At 37.2% G+C, this 26,417-nt stretch overlaps 1 long non-coding RNA gene across 8 annotated transcripts in view; it reads right to left on the minus strand.

The window, feature by feature from the left end:
- Positions 1-585: 585 nt before the first annotated feature.
- The window catches only part of LOC141414888 (uncharacterized), a 110,624-nt gene continuing 84,792 nt past the window's right edge, over positions 586-26,417 (minus strand). For 7 of the 8 annotated variants that reach the window (XR_012439846.1, XR_012439850.1, XR_012439843.1 and 4 more), the window contains 3 exons: positions 23,912-24,056; positions 11,127-11,296; positions 586-11,021 (listed from right to left, as the gene is read on the minus strand). This is a non-coding gene — a long non-coding RNA (uncharacterized lncRNA). Of the gene's footprint in view, positions 11,022-11,126; positions 11,297-11,543; positions 11,884-23,911; positions 24,057-26,417 lie in introns of all 8 variants that reach the window. The other variant, XR_012439848.1, reaches the window with a different exon arrangement.

A 26,417-nucleotide genomic window follows, 5' to 3' on the forward strand; every position in this document is an offset into this window, starting at 1 on the left:
CCACAATCTTATATGCCTTTATGTAGTCTAATTCTATACTGTTACTACAGTAAGTACTCTAGACACAGGTAGGTACTTGAACTTAAATAACTGAAATTAAATTTAATTAAGAATTAGATCCTCAATTGCACAAGACATATTTCAAGTTCCTAATGACCATATATGATTTAGGGCATCCCATCATCATAGGACTATTCTTTGGAATATCTTGCTTAGGTGACACAATCCTATATCTCCTGTTAAGACAACCACTTCAGTCATAACTGAGAATGTGTCCCATCTGGAAGAGAATAACTACACCAAGACATACAATTAGCCAATGTCAGAGATTCAAAACTATTTACCTTCATAAAGTTTGGAGATTTTGAAATATAGCATTTTGAGATAAGTAACCATTTTTTAATTTTTGTTTTATTTTTAAATCAGATAAGGACTTCCAAATGAAAAACATTTCACCTAGCCTGAAGAAATAATTAAATATAGGTATACAGGTTTACTTAATAAAAAATTTTACATATGTATGGTCTAAACCAGATTTTGGGAAATATCAAATTCTCCACCATGAGTTTGGTTCTGTTGGCCTGAGTTACTTGGGAGCCCTGCCTCTTTGCTTTCCAATCCTGGCCTTATCTCTGCCAAGGTATATGACTTAGGTAATAATTTACATTGTAGTTTCCTATCTGAAAAATGGACATAACCACATCTTTTATGGTTGCTGCAAGGAGTAAACTGTTTAATAAATAAAGCCGTTTAGAGCAAGGACTGTTGTAAGCCACATTACTGTGTTTCTATTATTATTTTTATTGAATGGTTTGAGGATACATTTTTAGACGTATTTGGCCAAACCACATTTGAAACAAATATTAACTAAAGATTGAAAGTAAATTCATCATTGTAGTACATGAACAACACACTTCATGTGGAAGCCTTCATGTGTTCATCCTCTGGTCACTGTCCTTGCAGTTGTGACACAAGCCAAGAGCCAACATTTCAATAGAAAATGGGTGGCTGGATGCATGGTGGTTTTATGCCATAGTGTCAGACAACCCCAGCTCAAATTCAAGTCCTCTTATTTAATCCCTCTTTATTCTCAGCTAAATATTTAATACTATGTATTAAATACTATAAGCCTCAGACTAGACACATTACATATTAGGAAGATCAAAAGAATTCTTCTCAATAGATTGTGATGGGGGAATTTGATATGTATGTAGCACAATACTGTGACACATTGTAACCACTCAGTTTACTGTGATTGCTGTATTATTGAGCTCCAATTGGACTGTAATTCTGGAGACTTCAGATTGGAAGCCCTTTACTCATCATTTTATTCATTTAATATGTATTTACTGATGTCCCATATTTCAGTGCTCTAATACATTCAAGAAACCATTTAAGGTACTGGGAACTCAACAAGGAACAATATAGTCAAGAATTCTTCTCTAAGGGAATATTTCCTAATGGAGGAGGGAGACAGATTTTGAAAACTCAGATAATAGTAGTAGTTGCTATACAGAAAATTTAAGTGGAATAATATAATACGAGGTATCCAATAATGTACTTTAAATGGGGAGGTACATAGTTTCTCCTTGGAGGAGATGACACTGAAGTTACAATCTGAGTGAAAAATCCAGGGGGTGGGTTTGATCAAAGCACTTTATAGGCATGTATAGAAATACCATAATGAAACCCCTTTGTACACTCATCATATGCTTATAAAAAATCGAGCAGCAGCACTGTATGAAGCATGCTTTTGTAGTCACATAGCCACTGATTCATTTAATTAATTTGACAGGCATTTGAGAAGCATAACTTTGACTGTTACTTTAGGGTGTTTTGGTTTTGGTTTGGTTTGGTTTGGTTAGGTTCACCATTCTGGTATCTATGCCCTTTTTTTCTTTATCGCTTGCTGGGTGGGGTTACATTGTGGCATTTACAAAAGTTTTGACTGTTATTTTGAATGGAGACCTAAGTAAATTTCCTACACCAATGATCTGTATTACAAATTTGATATTCTGGGACAACAGAAAGTACAACTTTGAGAATGAAAATAGGAATTCTCTGAACTCTCAGAAACTTTATGCATTTTTAAGTCTCAATTAGTAAGCCACCATCTCAGCTCATAACACTATTCCAATATCACTGGATACCCGAAGAAGCTTCTAATTGTCTAACTCAATATTTCAATCCTAATTCTACAAGCTGTTCCTTGTGCATTTTATACTACCAATCATTCCTGAATTAAATTTCTCTACCACCTTGATATCTGTCCCACTGGATGCTTCTAGCTTTCCTACCCGTCTTTGTCCCTACAACATCCCTTCATGTTTTCAATTTTTCTCCCAAATCTACAACACCAGCTTCAGACCCCTCCCTGGGTGTCACAGTCCTATGCTCTGGTATCCTTCCTTGTTCCCTGAACATTCCACAGGGACATCAGCTCTCTATAAGATCAACTCCTCCTTGCTTCCCACCCAGCAAGCTCACTTCCCACGGTAGTTCTCACAGGGGGTGTCAAGACATCTCCCAAGTTAGCATCATGTTGTCATTTTGCAGATTATCTTTCTTACTGGTGCCTCAAATCCATTTTAAACCCAAACTCAAAATTAAAAATGCATATTGAGCAATACGTTTGTATACCATATTTCACTGCTATAATAAATGTGTTTTTGAGGTCTAAGTGTGTTTACCATCACTGATGAGCAGAGTACGCTGGAGGACTGATCTATAATGGCAGGGTCAACTCTAACTTTTCCTACTAGACATGTTGTTTATTTCCCTTTTAACTCCATAGCAGAAACTTCCACACAAATTTTGGTAGCCTATAATTGTTCATAGATATTGCTCTATCTATAGTATTTCTCATAGAGAGACCTACATATTTGGGGAAGAAAACAATTTATTTAAGTCTATGAAAAAAGGAAAAATGTGAGTGCCAATGTGGAAAATATAAAAGATGAAATATGTTGGGACAATGTGTCCTGGAGAACAGATGGATGTGGGGGGAAGGGTGGTGTTTAAATAATTGTCCTCAAAGAAAGGGGAGTCTATAAGAGGAAGTATCTATATAAATCTTCCCAGAATGCTAAAGAAGAGAGATGTAAACTAGACATCAAACTGAATTTATTTCAGAGCCAGTGCCCTTGGATAACTGGACATTTTCTGCATTGCAATTTCTTTGGTTCATTCATATGGGGAAAATCAAACATTAATAAGATGCTTCTAAACAGCTTCCTGCTGTTATACTCAGTGTTTGAAAACATATTCTAAAATTCTTCATCACCTTCATAATTTCCTATTGCCTTTAGAATTTTTCTTTTCAATTAAGAAATGAGATTACATAACCATTATTTTGATTTTTACCAATAAAATTTTCCCTTACATTATCTGAGTGTAATATAGACTTGTACAATCATAGCATAAGGCTTGTCCCTATGGAACTATTCCAAAGAGCCTAAATGTTAAACTCTGTTAATTTCAAACTGTTCCAGGAATGGAGGGAGGATAAAGGAGAATGATGAAGGGGGTGAATTCAAGTATGACATATATGATATATTGTAAAAACTTTGTTAAGTGCCACAATGTACCCCCAACACAGTAACAAAACATATAAATCCCACTTTGGAAATTCAGCCACATTTGATAAAAAAAAATACATACAATCATAAACCAGATATACACTTCACACGATTCAAAATACATTTTAAAATGTTCATCCTTCTGAGAAAAGCCAGAGTGTAACTCCTGTGCTGTGTGTAATATTTCCACTGTGAAGTTAAACAATAGAAGAGACCTCCCAATGTCTTTCCATGTGTTCATTGCCGCTACCTGCATGAATGTGCAGTAATTAAGTAATCTGAAACACTGACCGACCCAGAGAGAATGCTTTTGCATTCTAGAGATGTCCTTGAAATGTCTTCATCATTATCCAGCTGATTTTTTTTATCTTCATGAAAGCTAATGTCAGCCTACCTCTGAATCATCTTTATCCAGGATGGTCCATGCAAAAAGAAAAAGTTGACCTTAAATACATATGCACAAACAATTCACTCAGAAACATAGTGGCAGCATGATTTCCTGGGGTAAATGCTTAAGGACAAAACACCAGGGAGTCTGAGAGCCAAAGAAGAAAGCAAGAGGGGTATGAGTTTAGATGAGAGTGGAAGAAAGGGAAAGGAGAAATGATGTTTTGCTGCATGTTTTAGGTCAAAAATAGAATAAGCATTTCAAAAGATATGAAGATGCTTTATCCAGGGACCACACTGACCAAATTCATGTCATTGAATGTCAACAGCCATCACTACTGAGGTAGAATTGAGAGCTCATGTGTGACTGATGGTGCTAACATTTCTGAAATTCCAGTCCAAAGATGGATGCCTAGCTTCCCAGGCGGGAAACGGTGCAGAGATATCTTTGAAGGAACTTGTTTGGAAGTTGTACTTAGGATGTTTATGAGTTTTGATATTTGTGACAATTTTTGGAAAAATAAAAACACTTAAGTACTCATTCGGGAAGGTGATGTGGGACTGGATAGCAGGTGAAAGAACTCAGGGTGGGGAGGATGGGGTGTTCTGCGGCGCATGCGCCGACGTTGACCACGGGTTACTCTTTAAAACAGACCCTGTGCGCTCTCATTATGGTTCCGTGAGTCTTTTGTACAGGTAGAAACCGGCGCACGATGTATTTTAATAACCTAGGAAGGCATTTCTTTCAGAAAGAAGGTGAAATAAGCAAAAGAGTTCTGAGGCTGTAGCCACTTTACATGTCCTTATTGTCTTATTAAATTATAAATCCAGTTTAAAAGAATTATGTGAGAACAGAATTTGTTTTGCTGTGTGTGTTGGGTGGTAAAGTTCTTTATCCTTTGGAACATGACTTAAACAATGGTAATCAGCAGAATCTAGACAGATTCTAACTCAACTCTACAGAAGGGAAAAGAAAAGCAAATCTGTTGGCAATTTGGTAAAGTAGAAGTATTCTCTTTGTACTAATACTACTAAGATTTATTTTGCATACAATTGATCCAATCAGCCATTCCCTCAACTGGTATCTTTGTGTGTGTCTGTGTGTTACCATGGTTTTATCTTAGGACCTCATACTTGCTAGGAAAGTACTTTATCACTTGAGCTATCCCCACCCATATCCTTTTGCTTTAATTATTTAACAGATATGGTCTCGAATTTTTGCTTAAGGTTGGCCTTATTCTGGGATACTCTTACCTATGCCTCCCACATAGCTAGGATTGCAAATGTGAGCCACAACTCCTGGCCTGTAGTTTGATATGTGGTCTCACTTAGTTTTGACCCAGGGTTGCCCTCAAACTGTGATCCTCCTGATCTCCACCTCCTAAGTAGTTAGGATTACAGGTATGAAGCACCAGGTTCAGCCCACAGAGAACTTTTAAGAACCCACTTCTATTTGAGGTACTAAGATTAGAGACCTGGAAAAGAACAGTGTTCTCCTGTGGCTAGATGGCACAAATGTTACTTCATTCATCCTCCATGTGACTAATTTTATGTACTCCTTGTTTCATAGAAAAGTGAACAGAGACTCACACTAACCTCCAGAAAGTTAGGGAGCTGAGAGAAAGCAGAATTTGGCTAAGGTCTTTCTGAGATAGATGCAGCAGAGTTTCTCCTTATAGCTCACTGGCCCTGCTCCATCTACCCAAAGATGAGGATGTTCAAAGTGCAATAAGGCATAAAAGTATCAAAACTTATTAACACTAGGAGAAAACCAAGCAGACAAATGCACATTTAAAATTTATCAATTTAACTTTATCTTATGTCCCATAGACTCTGCTCACCTTTAGACATGAAAAACATTCTTCTCTGACACACTTGGTGTGTTTTTTACTTACATATTTACTTACCCACTCACCTAAGAACTTAACCATCTTATTTCAAAAGGCATCTGACACAGCAATTCTAATGTTCATTTGTGTGTGTATAGATGAGTAATTGTATGTATGCACTTTTATTTGACATTATACTCAAACAGGTATTTGGTTCCAATAAAAGACACACACAAGATATTTGGGTTTCTGAGATTATGAGACAAAATAGAAATATAAACATGAAACCATGACCTGAATCATCCCTGAGATTTAGGTAGAATCTAAGACATTAATTTAGCATTTCTGCTATTGACTTCTGAGAAAATCAGTACAAGTTATCAAGGTGAAAAATTTCTTTCCTCAGGGTAACCATTTCTATCAAAAGTCCCAGGAAAGTGAAAAATTCTGTTGGCCTCAGAGAACACAAGCAAAACACTGCCACAGAGGCATTGAAGCCATGGGATTAGAACATGCAGCTATTGACACAAAGGTCATTTTCACATGATCCTGATGCTTCTCTCAGAACAACAGACACCCTATTCATTGGTCTTAAACTGAACATATGCCTACATTATCAGCCTATCTTTGATAAGTGTGGACACTTGGTCACAGTAAATGCAACAAGATTTGCCAAAAGCACCATCCTCCATATTCTATAGCAAAACACTTCAAGGCACGTAGCCACTGTCAACAGGTCAGTAGTGATCCAAAAGCATTTCCTGAAATTCTTTGACACTTTTTTTATTAAAATGTAGAGTTTGACTCTTCTTGAATATGGCCAACCTCCCTGACTCATTTTTAATTCAGAGAATGCAGCAGAAGAGATGTGGCATGACTTCAGAAGTTAGTTTTTGAAAAGACAATTTTACTTCTCACCAGATCTCTCTCTTGGGACCTGTGTTCTTTGAAACTCAGCCACCATGCTGTGATGAAGCCTAGCTGCCCGCTGGGAAAGCCAATTGCAGGTCTTCCAGCTTAGCAGAGCTGAGGTGTCAGCTGAGAACCTGCAGGAACAGTGAATCTTAGACTTATCCTCCAACTGCCCTGGAGCTCCCAGCTGAGTCCTACAGGAGCAGAGATGAGAGGTTCCCATAAGTAAAGTGGTGGGTGTGTTTTAAGACACTGAGTCTTGGGATGATTTGTTACTTACAAGTCAATAAAGAGAACACTAAGTAGGGATAATTTCTAATACACAGAATATTTTGTCTTAAGAATAATCTTCACTTGACTATAATTATGTATTTTCCATTAGTAGTGAAGACTCCATGGAGCTCTATTCTGGAGAAACAAAAAGTAATTCCTGTATAATCCTCACATAATAAAGCCTCAATGGAAATAATGCATTGCGCTTTTTCCTCTGTTATTGACCATTCCATTAAGACAGCTATAGACTTTCTTCAGGAACAAAGATGACCTTCAGCCCTGCTGCTTTAATTTGTGAATATGTAGTATACATATTCACAGTGGTGTCAGAGACCTGTGATCATTGCACTTACCTCAGCAGGGCCCTGACTGAGTGCCTGATTGTCCGCCTTCTCCACATTACGTGTATGGCCACTCACTAAGCTAAATGTGAACATTCTTGGTGTGACCAAAGTAGCATCTACCTGAAATATACATGAAATCATAGTAATATAGTTCCTAGGTATACTTTAACAAACAGAACAGAATAAATAAATTCACGAGTGGCAAAATGATTGTATTTGTCTACCCGTGATGTAGGAAGGAAGTACCCCAAACCAGAAGATTTACACAAAATAAATTCACTGTCTCACCATCTTGAGACCAGAAGTCTATAATGAAGGCATCAATACGGCTGGTTTCTTCCAAGGCCTCTCTCCCTGGCTTATAGATGGCCACCCTATCCCTGTGTCCTCACATGTTCTTCCCTCCATGTGTGTCAGGTAGACGTCCTCAATTCCTCTACTTATGATACCAGTCCTATTAGATTAGAGTTCACTTCAATGACCTCTTTTACTGTAAATCCCTCTCTAAAGACCTTGTCCCCAAAGGCAGTCACATTCTGAGATAAGAAGTCAACATGCACATTTTGAGGAAATGTGGCTTAGCCTCACAGTAGTGAAGGACAAAGTACACTGTGCTCGTTCCTTCTGCCTTAAGCCACCACATTCTCACATTTATAGAGCACACTATCTGCCCAGCCTACACTGAGTGTTTTGTGTTAAAATTAAAACCTTGTAGAGTAGCAAGTTTAGTGCCCATTTTATAGATCAGAAATCTAAGACTTAGAGAGATGGTTTAGCTCTCCCAATAGAAGTAGATCATAAATGGCAAAGCCCAAGTCTACCTGGCTCCAAAGACTGTTCCGCACATACCTTGGTTTCTCCAGAGACTTCACTTATGATCAGAAAAGAACTAATCATTATGCCACCAGAGTGTCAATTTAGCAGTATTTAAGAGTGTCTCCCCTAAGAGTGCTTATATATCACTTTTTTAAATGATATGTCCTATAGCATATATAGTCATCAAAAAGTATTTTAAGTGAGTGATGAAATGGAAATAAACTAATTTTGCCAATACTCACTAGATACTGTCTAGAGAATAAAATATAAAGTATGAATAATCATATATATTTTAAAGTAACTATAAAGCAGCAATGGTACTAGTAATAATACAAAAATTTGGCAAAAAGATATAAACCATGATTTTGTTCTCTGAAGCCAGTTCATAAACATTTTCTTCCCTACCACTGCTAAAAAGTCTCAAGATGCAAAACTGTCATATTTTTGAAGAGAAACCTCATGCAAACACAATGGACTATAGGAAGAAATGTTTTTAAAATTAAAAGTAGAAATCATGGAACAAAATATGCTGATAGAATTAAAGTAAATTTATCATGTAAATAAATACAAGTGGGCTAAGCTAGTATGTGAAAATTAAAAAGAATTTCATCAGGCTTTAAATCAAAACCCAACTATATAGTCCATAAACAGTGAACCGAAACCATCCACTCCTCCCAAATATGAGTTAAAAGCCTCCAAAATATGAAGATATGCAACAAAATGTCTAGCACAAGTAAAGAAAATGAAAGTAGAGATGTTATATTAAAATTGGATGAAGTGTTACCAGAAACTTATAAGAGTGGCCATCCCTGGGGAAGGGATAGTTGTCAGATAAGTGATTAAGAGGAATTATACTTAATTTTGGATGTTTTTAACATTTTATGGCACAAGCATCTATTGCTAAAATAATCTAGTCTTTAAACAGTGTTATGTCTCATAAGCTGATGGTTCTCAGTCATTTCCATGCCTTGTTGTCTTTGAGGATGTGGACCTCTTCCTCCCTGCTTTTCTCCACAGCTCTTCAGAACCACCTGCTTCCAACTTTCCACCCCATTCCCTGAAATCCCCACAACTAATATCCCACTTGTCAGTCCTAGCCATTGTCAATACGACCAGCTAACTATGAGCAACAATGAAAAACACTTCCATTCTGTCTACAATTTATAAAGCTTTCTCTTGTTTCTTGTTTCATTTGTGACTTCCTTCAAAAGAAATGTCACATAATTTTTTGAATGAAAGTCACATAATTAGAAATGGTTAGTGTGGCCATGAAGGCCTTAATGATGGATAATGATCAACATTGCCATTTTTTAACCATGGTACAATTTTTGGAGGAGAGATGCTGGAGTCAAGAAGAACTTTCCAGCATCCCTCAGATGACTTCATGCCCAGTTGCCTACATGGCCCCTGGATGCTGTATATTCAGAAGTTGGGTGCTTTTGTCTGTGTCTTGGGTCAGAATGCATTAAAATTGTCGTTATTTAGCAAATATACTCTAATTTGTATTTAGATCACAAGCCTTCCTTTTATGTGAATGCTCACTTCAAGCCTCCCAGTCCCTAAAGTAGCAAAGGCAGCAGCATGCTGGGTGTGGTGAGTGTTAATGGACAAAACTAGTAGAATATTCCAGGCCAAAATGTTTGAGGGAATTGACAGCTCTTTAAGCAGGAAGTTTTGTGGCTTCCTACCCAGTACCTGGAACAGGGCCTGACATCAGTAAATCCCAAGAGCTTGGATTGCTGCTTTGGTTGTGCATTGAAATTGCCTGGAGAGTGTGTAAAGCCTCAAGCTTGGGTTCCTCTCTCAGAGATGCTGATGAATTGATATAGAAATAGCTCCTCTGGTGCTTCCAGCATCCAGTGAATTCTGCAAATGACTCCCATGAAGCACTGCTCCTGAGTACCAACTGCCTCTCTGTAGTTCAGAGGGTAGCAGTGATATTCTGTGGCTAGGGTTAGCTAACGAAATGGAATATAGTGCATGAAGCTCATACCTTTTGAATGTTTTAGTCAGACCTAATTAATCCAATGAATTTTAAGCTCAACTCAACACATCCTTTCTATTCACTATGTATTATAAAAAAAGAAAGCATGAAAGTGCTAGGTGATGACACCAAGGATACAACAGTTGACAGGACAGATGTGGCTTCTAATCTTCAAAGCTTCCTACTAGTGGCCATCTTAGCTCACCATGAACTTAGTCATTCTAAGTGCCCTAAATAGTCTAATTTGACTCTTAAAATACACAGGAGGTATGTAGCCCCCCTAAGTAGATTAGGTACACATGTCTAGAGACATCCCAAGACCTGCCCAAATATATGTAGCCCATAAGGACAAGAAATAAGAACAAATACAAATATCTTGCTGATTTTAAAACTCATGGTTTCATCATTCCATTCTTATTTAGGGTGGTTGTAACTGCTCAAAATTCTGAAATCTTATCTGGATCTTGGATATTTGAAGCAGATGATTCTGCCATCTACAACATTAGTAACACCTTCGGCTCCGATACATTTTCAGATATTGGAAAATATCTATGTTCACTTAATTTTTTACAGTGTACATGTCAATCATCCTGGTTATTTGTCTCCAGATTCATACTGATACAGACCCCTCTTAAATTCTATCACTAATCTCATAACATAATTTTATCAAGACTCGTGGCTTGCTAAGTGCTTTCTCATGTTGTTTTATTGAATAGTCATAAAGCCTTGTATAGGGTAGGGTATCATTGCCTTTGGTGAAGGTTCCATCTCTCAGTGAGATAAGGTGTTATCCATCAAGCAGAGATGTCTCTGTCTTCAAGTCCAGCATAATGGCCAAATGAAATGATTAGATTCCACAGAATCAAAAGGGCCATTGACTGACTTTTTTTTAATGCACCTGCAGACAGAGTTACACCATTTAATGCATCAATATTTAAGCAAAATAAAAACCTACTAATGAAAGCAAGAAGTTAATGAACATGAAATTAACATAGTCATATACCATTGGAAAAGAGAATGGGAAGGATCACAATTGGACAATGAGACAAATGTTGATGGCAATTACAGTGGCAGGTGCCACATGGTCTTTGCTTTACAGCTGTTCTTACACGGTTCTTTACACTTTCTGCATGTTCCATTGCACAGGGGGATATAAGAACTTGTTGTGATGCTCTGCAAAGACAAAATGAAACTATAGTTAGTGGCACATTTTAGAATCTGTAGCATAATTATTTCTATTTCTTTGGAAAGAAATATAGGGAGGTAAGTCAAATTCTATTGCAAATAAGTTAAACACAAGTTAAATATAATTGATAAAATCAAACATGAAGATAAAGTGGTAACATAGATAAACAAAAGGAGAAAAGTTACCTTTTTACATCTTATTTCAAATAAGAGGTTATTTTTAAATCTAACTCACATTTAATAACGATGGTGCTATAACAGGTCCCAAAACCTACAGGCTGATGAGTTAAAATTTTCGCTTTGCTTATTCCAGTATCCCAACTTGGAACAATTTCTTCCATGAGTAGTTAACAACGTCCTAGCAGTGCTCTGAAGAAGAGTATAGCCAGCTGGGTCCTCTGCCACTTCCAGAACCTGCTTTCAATCTACCTACCAATTCTAGCACGTTGTTTGAATTCAGAAATTCCAAAGGGATCCTTGGAATACAGTTTTTTTGCAGTGACTGAAGTGGCAGTAGTTATTTTAGGAAATCAATCCATATGCTCAAGAACAGGATCTGAAAATAAAATGGAAGGCTTTCCTCCCAAAATAATGTGATTAATATTACCATCCCTTAAGCAAGAGAACAGTGTGCATTAAATAGCATAAACAAAAAAACACATTACTTTTTCCAGTCAGTTGTAGATTGCAGTCTGTAAACTACCCTGTCTACATGTGCAGGGCTGATTGACACTTCCTAAAACTTTGCCTCCAATTATAGCCTATGTATCAATAACTTGACCTATAGATACAAAATTCCAAATTAGGGACCTGGTTTACATATATAAAATATATACATAAATACAGAATATGTATAAATAGTAAATATAAAATATCTAGATGTGTGCTAATTTGTATAGATAAGTGACTCACTGAAATGGATTCTGAATCATTTAAATTTTAATTCATACCTAGAATGAAAGCAAGTGGTCACACACACACACATGCATGGCATACCTAAGTTATTAATGTATAGCTTTGGCCAGAGCTCCACACAATCAAGTTATGGAGTACCATTCCATATTTCCTAGTAATAAGCCTAAAGCCTACAGGAAGAATCTGTATAATAAGAGGAGCACGCACACTTCCTCACAGATCTCAAACAGGCTTACAAAAGTACATGTTCTAAATTTCAAAGTTAAGCCAAAACACAATACTATAGTGGTTTTTAAAACTATTACCTAATAGTGTATGTGGAATCAACACTGTAGTTTGTGCAAACATGCATTATATAAAGAAACAAGAAAACTATTATACTCATACAATAACATTTTTAACATTAACCTGCATGGTAAAATATTGCAAGATTCAAACCATAATTATTCTTCACTGAGCACACCCAGTGTAATGACAAGTTACCTCCATAGCTATCGCCAAATTCAGTCTTTCAGTATTAAATAGTACTCATGACCGTAACCACATTCATTTTTCTACCTCACCCATATGGAGAGCTTTCTATACTTTGTAAAGATGTATTTCATGAAATATATTTCATCTCCTTTTATCAGTTGAGATGATTTCTCAACTGTTGAAGTGATTTGCAAATGCACATTGCAATGGGCCTGCGTTGGGTGCTGCTATTGGAATACCGAAAAGTGGAATGAAAAGACACTTCCAGAAAGGGCCCTCTAGGAAGAGGGTTTCCATGAGCTAGTTTTGAACTTGTCAACTACATCTCAAGGGAACTGCAAGGTTTTCCTGGCCAAGTTGCTGGCAAATATTTTATTTCAGGGCATAGTGTACCCTCCTTCTTCTCTGTCTTTAGCATTGGAAATTACTTAGTGAATTGCCTTATTTTAGGAGCAGGGAAACACAATACATGCTTTCACATTTAGCAGTGAATTAGAAATAATTATACCATCAATGAGTCAGGCTGGCTTTCTATTGATTGATGGCCTGACTTACAGAAGAAAATAAGTGGATGTGGTGCAAAGCACTTTATTAATCATTTTTAAATTTCAAGTTCCTAAATGGCACTCTTTCATTATCCTTCTAAGAAAAATCAACCAAAGTGCCTTATTTAGCTATGTATCTTAAAATTATAAAAAATTAATACCTTACATTCATATCAGATGATTCTTCTTTAGTTTTTTTAAGTGGCTTGCTGGATTTATTTCTGTTAATGAGCTCAACCATAAACAAATAGAAGTGAGGTCTCTTGTCTTATCTTCACATTGCTGGTGATAACCAACAAGTCTCTCTTCCTATACTCAATCAAACAATCAATCAAAATATCCATTAAATGACTGTTTGAGGTTGTCTGAACTTTAAACTCTGGAAAAACTTGTGGAATGCCTGAGCGTTACTGGTCATAGATATTGAGAAAGCAAAGCCATCCACGAGGGCATTCAGCAACCAGTGCTGGTTCAGTTTGGGGGGGGCTTTGAAATAAATAGTATTAAAGAGCTTAATTGCTATGGCTTAGAACTCTTCAGTCTGCTTTCATGAAAAAGAAGTGCAGACAACCAGATGATCCTAAGAGTGTTACAGAGACACAGGCACCAACCACAGAGGGGCAAACATTTTTAGTTGTCAGCTTGTTGAATCCAATAGAATAAACTTGATATGTTTCTGAGGTTGGCTATAGATAATTAGTCTTTCAGTATTGGATGCTCTCAAGTGACTGATATGTACTAGACATTCCAGAAATAAATTATACAGGAAAAATTAAATAAGATGCAGAATAAAGAGAAAATAAATTTAAACATAACAAATAAACTTATACTGTTTGCTCCCCACCAATATTCTCTTCAGTAATGAGAAAGGAATAAAGTCCATGAGAAAGGAGGTGAAAATTACAAAAAGCAAAAATTAAAGTAGAAACAGGAAATGTTTGCCAAGGGGAAATACACTCCAGACAAAAATAAACAAAATTCTCCTTGCATTTACATACTCCTAATTTTTCCACTGAGTACATTTGCACAGTTGGAATTAGAAAAAAAATTGTTAGAAAAGGAAAAAAGGAGAAAAAAGCCCTGTAGGTCAAGTCTCACAGAGAGAATGCCAAATGTCTTTGTGTCCGGTTATTTATGGTTTCAGATAATTGTACAGAAAATATCAAATTTGCATAGTGTGATTATTGCTGATTATTTATCTAGCAGTCAAAATGTTTCAGTGGTTCCTAGGATGACAGATTGACAAGTCCTTAAAACTCATTCATTTTATGAAATTTGCATGTAATTAGGCAATAATGAAGGGATGTTTGTGGACAGAGGATTATACTACAATATGCTGGAAGCAATTCAAATGCTTGACAAAGTGTTAACATTATCTTCAGATTCAACCAAGCCTTAAATGCTTGGCTCAAAATTACTAAATATATGAATTGGGTTTTAAAAAATTAGAAAATTATCAATGGAGTGAATTACGTATTTTTTGTTTTTTACTTAAAAACAAAACATATTCATTTTTACTTAAAACATATTCATTCACTAGACTTAACTGTATTTGGGGTGTTGTTGGATTCAAATTAGCCAGTTGCTGCTGAGAATTTCAAGAATTAAGGCTTAGGAAAAAGACAACATGATGATTCAAAAGAGCATTGTGTTGTGGGCCTCCAAATGCCCAGCTCAAGGTGTGTGACTTTGGTCAGGTTATGCCCAACCTGAGACTTGTACACACTGTGTTGTATTGACTTGAGATGATAATCTATTTCCTCAAGTCTGAGAAACTCTTTTTTTCCTCCCATGTATAATGATTTTTAAAAGCTGGATATTTCTTGAGATTGAGGTTTTTATTTAAGGTAATAATGTTTCTTTTTTCACCTAGAAAAAAAGGTTGCATATTTCAATTCACAGTATCTTAAAATTAAAGAAGTATGGTATTTATAAAGTGACAATCACAATGCCAGACATAAAGCCACTGCTTTAAAAACGATACCTATTATTATGTGGTCTTTTTCCTACTGAAATCCTACACCATTCCTTCTCCAAGTTGAGATGGACATTATAAAATCTGCATTTGAAAGTTATAGATTGTCTCTGATCTTCACACAGAAATGTCTTTACAAGTAATTGATGTACATTATGTAAAACGCTTCCTTTCAAAACCAGACTACCTGAAGTATTGGGTTATTATAGTAATTTAAATCAATGAAAATCTTAACAAAGGTCTATACAGAGTTATAAGAGAAATAAAAGTTACTTCTTTTGGCTGCTGGATCTCTAGTTTATAACTTGATTTAAGAAGATATAGGCTTATTACTTTGTGATTCTGCTAGGATTTTTCATAGTGCTTTTAAGAAGTGGGAGTAGGACAAAGTAACCACATTTTGAAACTCAAAATAGTAATTTAAATTTCTAGGCATTGACTACAGAAAGACTCTTAAAAAGTATGGATCTCAGCTAGTGGACAATGAAGATACCAGCACATGTTTTCCATCAGGAAATTCACCCAGCTAACTAGATAAGCAAGAATTTTCACACTTTAAGAACATCTTAAAACCCATCAATGTATAAATCTTTACATTTCCTGTTGTAACTCATTCAAAGTTTTTGGTAAATTTTAGGTATTATATTGCAATATTGGAATCTTAGCAAAATACAAAAACAGATTAGGAAATTTCAGTCTTTGTTAAAGCTTCCAAAAAGTTTTTTATTGAGATAGTTAAATTCAAAACTGGTTTGTCTGGCAAACTAATGTTATTGAAGACACTCACACCCTGGAGTATCAGACTCTCCACACAGTAAGTCCAAAGAGGGTTGATAGCAGGACTCTTCTAATAGATCTGTTAAAATTTAACATATTCTGAACCAAGCCCTATTTTACTTCCATCAAACTCCTTTTTCTTCATGGTATCAAAATCATCTTTGCACTTATACATTACCAAAAAAAATTTGAAGAAGAACTCCTTTCACTCTCTATCTCAATTATTAGTTATCACATTCTGCTTTTGGACTCTTTCCAGAATCTGATACCTCACCTACCCATTCTCACCCAAGCTATTTTCACCCTTTCCAGGATGAGTGCAATAGCCTCACAACTGATATTTCAGCTCACATCTTTCCTTTTTCCCCAATGTGACCAGGATGATGCTGATAAACCTTGAGACAGGTCGTCTGCTCATTAACCTAACACCTCTAATTACTTCTCATCTTCCCCTGGCCAAAGGCCAAAGTCCTTATCATGACCTCAAAGCCATTCGCCATCTGGCCCCCATCACCTCTCTGACCTCACATTCCTCTACTTCCCTCATTGGTCCTCCTGCATCTACCATACTGGCCTACAAAAACCCTCTCAAACATTTCAGCAGTGTGTCCCCCTCCTCCTTGATATTCAGCACTGTTTTATTCCTCTACCTAGAGTCATCTTCCCAAATTGTCTTTATAGGCCAACTGTCACATGGTTTAGTCTTCTTAGTGAGAGCATTTTTTATATTACAGAATGCTTTCACACTCCATCTCACCACTCTCATTCCCTCTCCCTTGCTTTCCCCCTGGACTCTGTCAGCATGAAGTATTTGACATATTGTACTGGTTTTTTTTCCATGTATTGTTCTGTTTATTTTGAATCTCCAGTGCTGGGAAGAATGCCTGTTATATAATAGCTATACAATGGATATTCGTAGGAAGAGTGAATCAATCAATTTTCCCAGCTGTTCTAAGGACCAACTTGAAAGAGAAATGAAGAACAGCATATCCCTAAATTAAGGTATTTCTATAGAAACAGAATACTGTACAAAGACTGAAAGCATTAATGTGTCTTTTGGGCAAGGATAATATGAAAGGGTAGTGAATACCAATAGTATATTGTGCGAGTCCAATACAAGAACAGACTTTCCATCCCTAACATGGTAACCCAAGATCGATACAACTTCCTTACTAGTGAAATAGAGAAAAGCATGGTGTAGGAATCCAAGGATCATGGATAGGAGTGACAACAGAGTTGGTTTGTAAGTTTGGGTCATTGGAAAAAAGGCCATTTAAAAAGAACATAGGTTACTAGGCCTTACCCAGGAATGTAGAATGGTCTGTTAAATCCAGATCCAGAGAAAAGAGACCAAAATTTGAATCAAGCAAATTAACATGAGAGAGTATCAACAGGAGGTACAAATTGTGAATTCAAAAGAGATATTTTCACTTTTTTTTTTTTCCCCGGGGAAGTTGAAGTGGGAGGATCACAAGTTCAAGGCTAGCCTAGGCTACATAGTGAGACCCTGCTTCAAGGTAAAAAAGTGATCCTTTGAAGCAATGTTTATGGAAAATTAAGGGAATAATTCATAAGACATTTGAGGTCTCATCTATGAACGAAGAAAGAGTTTTAGATTGCAGATTCATTTTGATAATAAGAGTAGTCATATGCAAGTCAGAGCAAAATTCAAATCAGTGTCCATTGTCAGGGAAGTGATACCCATGAAGCACACACCACATACTGCTGGCCCACAGTGGTGACAGCACTTTTCAAAAAGAAAAATGGTAATGTGAAATGCTGACAAAACACATACCTTTTCTATAAGTCATAGGATCAGTCTCTTCTGAGCTCTCTACTTGGCCTGAAGATGGCCAGCTTCTTGTGTCCTCAAATGGCTTTTCTGTGTGTGCATATGCCTGATACATTGTCCTCCTCTTAAAAGGACAACAGTCTTATTAGATTAGAGCCCTTCCTACAACTCCCACAACTTTACAATTTCTGCAACCTTAATTACCCTTTTAATGGTGCTATCTCCAAATACAGATACCCTGGAGGTTACTACTTCAACATATGAATTTTAAGGTTAATTCAGTTCATAACAACTGTGTTCTAATGCAAGTTTATTTGCAAAATAAGCCAAAGGATTTGATTTTGCTCATTGGCCATCGTTTGCTAACTCCTGACCCAGAAGCATGGTACATATAGCTTATATATGAATTGCAATATTTACTTTAAAAACAAAATATAGAAAAGTGCATACCAAGACTAAGCTATAAGCATATCTATGTAAGCATAGGCATCTGGTCTGGTTATATTTCCTTTCGTTCACTGTGTTTATTATTAATGCATTGGTATCAGGGAAAAGTGGTAGAGGAGTAGGAAAGAGGAGGAGAAGGAAGAAAATAAAAGCAAACATTTATTGCCTGGCATGCACTTCCTGTGTGCCAAGCATTCTACTGAAAGCTTCCTCCTCACACCTATAACTTCTCACATGACAGTTTGGTACTATTTCTTATATTGCATGGGTGAGAAATGGAGGCTGAGCAGAAAAGTCACAACCCATCCAAGACCTTTAGACTCAGATTTGCCTAAGTCAAGAATATAAAGTTTTATTCACTACTGATCTTATTTCCTTGATGAGGTACAATTTTTTCCAATAAGAAAATGTGTTTAAAGAATTATACCAATTTGCAAATAGTATACATGGGATGCAAATTATATGTAGCTAGGGGTTAGTATGGAAGTTTTGTTTTGAGAGGAAGTAGATTGAACCATATGAAATTTATGTTCTTGTAAGTCAAAAATATTCAGACATGGACAATTTCATATGATTCAACTACATTTTGAACTCAGTTGGCTCTGGCCTAGGATAACACTCAGGTGGGCCCACCTTGTGAAATCCCCTCCAAGGTAAATGTCAAAGTGGCCACAGCCTGGAGAGCCCCGTCAAGCTGAACAAGCTACAAAGATTTCCATTTACTAGGCTGTGGTGGAGGAGGGTCTTCAGAAGTATTTACACATTCTTCACAAGCGATGTGCTTCATGTTTGGGTGCAAAATATAAATAGGCTGAGAAATATTTGTTTATTATTTTACAAAATTTAGACCAAAATTTAACAGCCCCAGAGACTGAATCTCTTTATCCTTTCACCTGGCTGCATTTGGGAAATAGCACTGCTAACCTCCTGGTTTTGCCTAGTTAGTGAGTTTGAACGCTGAGGGGAAAGGCCAGCTTCTCACTTCAGGGAAGCCCGCTAGCCTTGGGGTAATTGGGTCCTTGGCCTCTGGGTTGAGGGGTATGATTAATGCCAAGTGTAATGGTCACTAGTCTGAAATCACTATGTGTCAATCCCGGAAGAGTTGGTAGACAATCATCTCCTCCTTCACCAAGTGTTAAGTGGTTCTAACCAATAGAAAAACAATTAACCAGAGAAACTTGTAAGCATGATTCCCAGTGGGAACCACAGAGGAGAGATTAAATGGTCTGTCTGTGAGTTTAGGAGTGGGACTAAATTGTGAGTATGGGACAATTGGGGGTACTCTGGGGCCACAGTCATTAAACATGTCATCTCTCAGATGTCCTTCCCAGAATCAAGAAAGGAATAGTTTCAGTTCCACTGTAGGGAGTTAAATGTAGGTAAAGATCTATGTATTAGGCTAGTGCACACACCCTCCTATATGCTAGGGTATATATGGGAATGCTAGAAGAACTGAAAACACCTTCTTACTGAAATGGACCATGCCACATTTGGACATTTAACATAATTTCCAGAGATTCCAGCTGTGGAGAGCAGTGGGTCTTCCAAGAACCTTCTCCACAGCAGGCTTCTGTCATGGCCTCCAGAGGGAAAACACAATGCCTGATATCACTCCAAAGTACATTATGTAAGAATAAAATAAGCCTGTTCTCCATTAGCGTCTCCTTATATTTGGTCTTACAGAAGGCAGAAAATTAAGCAGGGTGGCCAATGATTTTGACATGGCAACTCAGGAAGCCCTAGGCCAATTGTTTTGTAGGTACAAAACACTGGGTGTGGTCCATGTTGAACAGAGAGACAGCCTTTATGTGGTGTTTGCATTTAGAAATTGATGTATTAAACATTACTGGTCCCATACATGTAAAATTATGACCAGGCACTCTTCACTGTCACTGGGAAAAAAGAAGCAACCCTTTTCTCTACCTGTCTCTCTTTGTAGCATTTTGTAGTTTATTTTCCCTATCACATGTGTCCTTGACCCAATAAAGACTGAAGCTGCCATTCCAGTACATGTCATGGTAGAGAAATGAGGGGTGGAGAGGGTTGATTATATCCAACCTCATTGTGATTTAATTGCTTCATAACTCAAATTACTTTGCCTACCAAAATCATTGCCTTCAACCTTTCAACCCTCTGACTCACTTCTTTCTTTCTGACTTTCCTTTTCTACAGAAACTATTCTTCTTTTTCTTTTTTTTTTTTCATTTTTCTTTTATTATTCATATGTGCATACAAGGCTTGGTTCATTTCCCCCCCCTGCCCCCACCCCCTCCCTTACCACGCACTCCACCCCCTCCCTCTCCTCCCCACCCCCTCAATACACAGCAGAAACTATTTTGCCCTTATTTCTAATTTTGTTGAAGAGAGAGTATAAGCAATAACAGGAAGGGACAAGGGTTTTTGCTGGTTGAGATAAGGATAGCTATACAGGGCATTGACTCACATTAATTTCCTGTGCATGGGTGTTACCTTCTAGGTTAATTCTTTTTGATCTAACCTTTTCTCTAGTTCCTGGTCCCCTTTTCCTATTGGCCTCAGTTGCTTTAAGGTATCTGCTTTAGTTTCTCTGCGTTAAGTGCCACAAATGCTAACTAATTTTTTAGGTGTCTTACCTATCCTCACCCCTTCCTTGTGTGCTCTCGCTTTTATCATGTGCTCATAGTCCAATCCCCTTGTTGTGTTTGCCCTTGATCTAATGTCCACATATGAGGGAGAACATACGATTTTTGGTCTTTTGGGCCAGGCTAACCTCACTCAGAATGATGTTCTCCAATTCCATCCATTTACCAGTGAATGATAACATTTCGTTCTTCTTCATGGCTGCATAAAATTCCATTGTGTATAGATACCACATTTTCTTAATCCATTCGTCAGTGGTGGGGCATCTTGGCTGTTTCCATAACTTGGCTATTGTGAATAGTGCCGCAATAAACATGGATGTTCAGGTGCCTCTGGAGTAACCTGTTTGACTACATATTTTTATTTTTACCTTCACCAGAAAAACAAAACCCAGCATACTCTGCATGTTGCTCTGTACCTGATTGTTTTCATTTGCAGTTCTTTGTGCACAAAGAATTTCTTCACTGCTTGCATTGTAGAGATACAGTCCAGTGTATTCAGCAAGCCCCAGTGATAAACATGAGCTTATACTAAATGTTTCTTTTTTCCCATAAACCATGCTTCATTAAATAAATGCTCCCAAGTTTGTCTGTAGGATAAAGATGCTTAAAAGTGGAACTACCGAGTCAAAAAAATTGTAAATTTTTCACTTAAATAAGTGACAACAGATTGTCTTCCACTGAGGTACACCTACTTATACCAGTGGATACTATATTAACATTTCTTATTTCTAAACAAATATTTGACCCTCAGTCTAGCACTAACTCCTTACATCTGTGGGGATGTCAATCCTGGGTAGTGTGGGCTTCCTTCACTGCATTTGGGGAAAGTGGCTAGACGGTGTGAGAGGCTACACCTTGTGCTGGCTGATGTCTGTGCATATCATTAGCATACTGTGTGCTTCAGAAGGGAATTGTCATTTCCCTTGACCTTGTTTGGTGAGACTCCCAGCAGAGATGGTACTGGAGGAGTGATGTTTGATGTTGATGATAATGATAAATGGCATTTTAATTTACTGAAAGAGCAATTCAAGTTTCAGAAATCCTAGAGTCTCACTTAAAATAATCCTCAACAACAACAGCTTATGGTTGCTTCCTTTTTTTGTGACAGCTAATATAAATACTGTTTATATAGCAGTTGTGTTTCAATGGTATTAACTTGATATTAGTTATGTGTTTTTTATAACCCCCAGTTTTCAGCCCTTCCTTAGGAAGGAAAACATAGATTTGCATTTGATAAAATACTTCATCCTCTGTTTTGCTTCTTCCTAAAACACAAAGTATATTAATAAAACCCAAACTGTCTGTTAAAAATAAGAATGAATAGGGCCTCCAAAAGTGATTTATCTCTATCACTTGAGGAACTAATACAACACGGGCAGTTATTATGGCAGCCACAGATGCCAAGATAATATTGTGTGTGATGTTCTTTGACATACAGAGCCCTTCAGTGAAATTTTACACCAAGTCCAAATAATTCATATAATCATGAAAACCTTTTTTTTCTCTAAGAAAAAAAAATGGAAGCTTGTTATGTACTCACATGCTCACACACACATTGCAAAGACATGTAGCTGTGTGTAGAATGAGCTGCTGACAGTTGAAAGAAATCTGAAATTGTAGTACTTACATGTGTGGAAATAAGCAGTAGATATCCTACTCAAAGAACCACTGGGAAAAAACAACATGAGAATAATGACTTCAGTTTTGGATAGCATGTGATTCATTAACCCTTCCTCAGTCCAGGATACACACGGTCAGATCCTGGATGACAGTAGGGCAGTTTGTACAGATTTCTTTCTGTGTCTTTTTCAAATGATCTAAACTGAATGAAAGAGATAGGCTAAATTTGACTCAGAATATCTCTAATGAAGTCAAGGAAGAAGACAGAGGTCATGAAAGGCATACATATGAGAGAAGCTAGGCTGGGGGAAAAGCAAAGAGATAGGAAGATAATGCTCAAAGTGAAGCAAAAAGAAAACATTAAGAAAATATCATAGGTTGCTACATAGAAAGTATAGCAGATAAATATTAGGAATTGAAAATTAAAATATAAAAAGATATTTTGAAAGAGCTTTATTGTAAATGCATGTGCACCTAAATGATGTCCTAAATCTCATAGAATAACATGAAAACTTAAGTCCAAATTAAAGTGAGAAGATTCAGATTGGAGAAGAATTAAAGCTTTGAAAAAATATCAGCTTAAAACAACACCTCATATCTGTTTTTCTTTTTCTTAATTAAATGAAATTCAGGGAGTAACTTGTGCACAGCACATTATTTTATGTAGCGCTTCAGATAATGAAACTCAAATGACTTGAAATACATTAATTGTAATGACTAAAAAGGTGGCTGACTGATAGTTCTCATTTATCTTGGCATGAGCAGGGGTGTGACAATTTGGGCTGCCAGTCAGGGTCCCAGCAGGAGATGGATAGATTACACAGGGGAAACTGAGGAAAGGTTAATGAAGAACTATTTACAACAGTGGGATAGGATTAATGTAAGGAAAGAAAGAAGAGCCAGGTACTCTGGAGCTCACCATAGCAAGGAAAAAACCCCACACTGGGTGTTAGGGTCAAGGTGAATGTAACAGGAGAATCCATGACCTCTATAAAAGAAAGGAACAGACATCAAATTCAGCCCTGACAAAGGGAAAAAGAGGATGCATGGATGACTTGAAGTCACTGTCTTGGGTCCCTCTGAATTCCTGACAGTTCTTCCCACTGAACAAAACAAGCAAGACCAAAGGGCAAGGGGGCCATGGAAACAAACCAGAGATGCTGCACCCCCATGGCAAGGAAGCAGGGTAGAGTCAGTTGAAAGGAGCTGAACAGGATTGACAAAGGTGATTTGGTTGAGAATAATTTTTAAATTGCAATACACAGGACTGAAAAATGTTGATGGTTTCCCAGACTTGCACAATGAATTCCTGAGATTGGCATGAGTTGTTATGAAATGTGATCAGAAATTTAGAAGAGAAAGTTTGAATATTTGCTCCCTTCCCTGAACTCTCTCTGACGATATCTTTCCCAGTCTTTCACCATCATTAGAACTTACCTTCATGAAGTTTACATTTTCTTGGCTCTGTAATGTCATATTTTCTGGTTTTCTTCCTATTTTAACCCTTCAAGACTCTTTTGCAGATACCTCTTCCACCTGCCTTCTATCCAATTCAAGTAAATGTTGTCACTTCTTTCATCACCTGTAAAACACACATGGAACTTACCATCATCACCAAGTGCTCCCTGGAAAGGCTGTTGTAATCATAACTCCATCAACAGGGTCCCTAAGTGTGGTTGTACATGACAGACCTGCCACCTTTCCACTTTCTGCAAGGCAATTCAGCTGCCACAAACCCTCATATTTCTATGCCTATAGTAAGAATTAGCCTCTTCCCACAAACTGCAAAATTCACAGCTCACAGCTGGAGAAGGCAACAGCCTAAAGCCACCATACAGTCCAACTAAAATATATATCTGACTGAATATCATGTTTCATGATTCTTTCACCTTTCCAGGCATGCATATAGTAACAGAACAGTTTTATGCCTTCCAACCTTGCTGAACCTTGAGGAATGCACATAGAATTGCAGGTATGTGCCCTGATGTGCTGAACTTGCAAACTTAAAGTTAGCAAAAAAGTACCCAAAAAGGACTGATACTCAGGAATTAAGGGGTAAAGAGAGGTACAGATTGTAAGGGCCAAAAGAGGTCAGAGAAAGGAGCAACTCATTAGGGTCAGGATGATGGGTAGGGCCCCATCCAGAAAGAAGATAAGACCTAGATAGAGCATAAAGATAGGCTAATGCTGGACTACATTCAGCAGAAGTGACAATTCCCTGCACACTGAACCTAAGCACATAGATGGAAAAGAGGATGGGAGTACTCGGTTCTAGATGTCTTCTGAACCTTAGGGTTAGGAAATGTTTTAGAAAAATCCTTCAAGGTCCTGACCTTCATATTGCCATATGGTTGTTTACATTCCTCTCATTTTATCTGTTCCAGACGTAGTTCCTGACACATTACCAATTTTTGATAAAGTTCTACTGAATTATTTCTTCACTATGACACTTATTTAAGTCACATATTGTTTCATCACCAAATTAATTACTTAGAGGCTAAGTATTACTTAGTAAAAGAGATGAAAATATAAACGTTAACAAAATAGTAATGACCTCATTAGGTTAAACTGTTTAAAACTGAAATTTACATTAAATTGTAAGTTCTAATTGATTAAAAGATTTTGTTTATTTTGGGGGTGCTCTGTTTTGTTGTCTTGTTTTATTTTCACCATTGCAGACTTTTTATACAGCCCTTTAGTCTCCTGACTTATTTCTCAAGGCCTATCAGACAATTAATTCTAAGGACTATTCTACATTTGCACTGTGGGTGATGGGCAAGAAGGGCTAAGGAGGGACCATGGAGGGATGTGGAGCTGAGTGTGTACAAAGGTGGGAGGGAAGTGTCTCTGGGCTTTATGATTCCTTTAGGGGAGAAGGCTAAGTCACCCTGTACAGAGAGGATTCCAAACACTGAATCACTAGTGTTAAGCAGGAGGGGGCAAGCTATCTTTCCTAAAGGAATTTAGATAACAAAGAAGTAAATAGCAGAGAAACTGGGGAAGGTTTTGGGGAGAAAGTGTGACCTAATTTTGGTAGGAGGATTATCAAGGATTTGGATAACTAGAAAGAAGCTGGAAGACTTTTCAGCTGCAAGGCAAAACACACTCAAAGGCAGAGAGGCTGGAATGAGACTTGCTTGTGAAGGACAGAGAGGCTACTTCCCGAACGGAGTAGAGGCTGTGACAGGGACCAGAAGAATCCCACTGGGACTGTGGAGTTGAATAATTTTCTTAATGCACTCCTGTCACTTAATTTGTCCAGCCAAATGATAGTGGAACTCTACTGGGAAATATAACTTTGTCTTCAATTCCCTACATATCCATTGGATAAATAAATGGTGCCTTTTTCAAGTTGATTATTGAATATTTAGCTTTCTACAAAGATGAGTCTGAAGGAGATGACCACTTACTTATATTGATTTATGTACACACATTCCAAAAATGCTACTGATTTGAAATATTAAACCTTTTTTCTAATAAACATTGTTTTAGATATTTTCCATGATGGCGACATGTCTTTTAGCTTTTGAGGGTTTGACTTGATATCTATAAAAGATCCAAGTCACTCAAGTGTAATAAACAGCTGATAAGCTAGAAAATATATATTTAAATAACCAAAAAGCAACTGTGACAAAATGATGAATCTCCTGTGTGGCTTAGAGATGCGTGGCATGACAGATGCTACTCAAGATAATACTGGAAGATGACAACGTTCTCAATCCCAGTTCTTAAATTCTTACCACAGTGTGTCTTGTCTCCTTTGACAACCTCTTCACCTTGGAGGCTCCCCTAATTGAGACAGGACTATAGTTGAATTTGCTTAATTAGAATAGAAAATACAAAAGCTGGACCAGAAAAAAATAAGTTCCTGAGTTCTAATTGGAAGATATGGTGTGAGGAAAACTTATTTAAGTTCCTACATTTCAATGTAGGATCATCAAGG

Source organism: Castor canadensis, chromosome 12, assembly GCF_047511655.1.
Source record: "Castor canadensis chromosome 12, mCasCan1.hap1v2, whole genome shotgun sequence".
In the NCBI taxonomy this organism is placed as follows: Eukaryota; Metazoa; Chordata; class Mammalia; order Rodentia; family Castoridae; genus Castor; species Castor canadensis.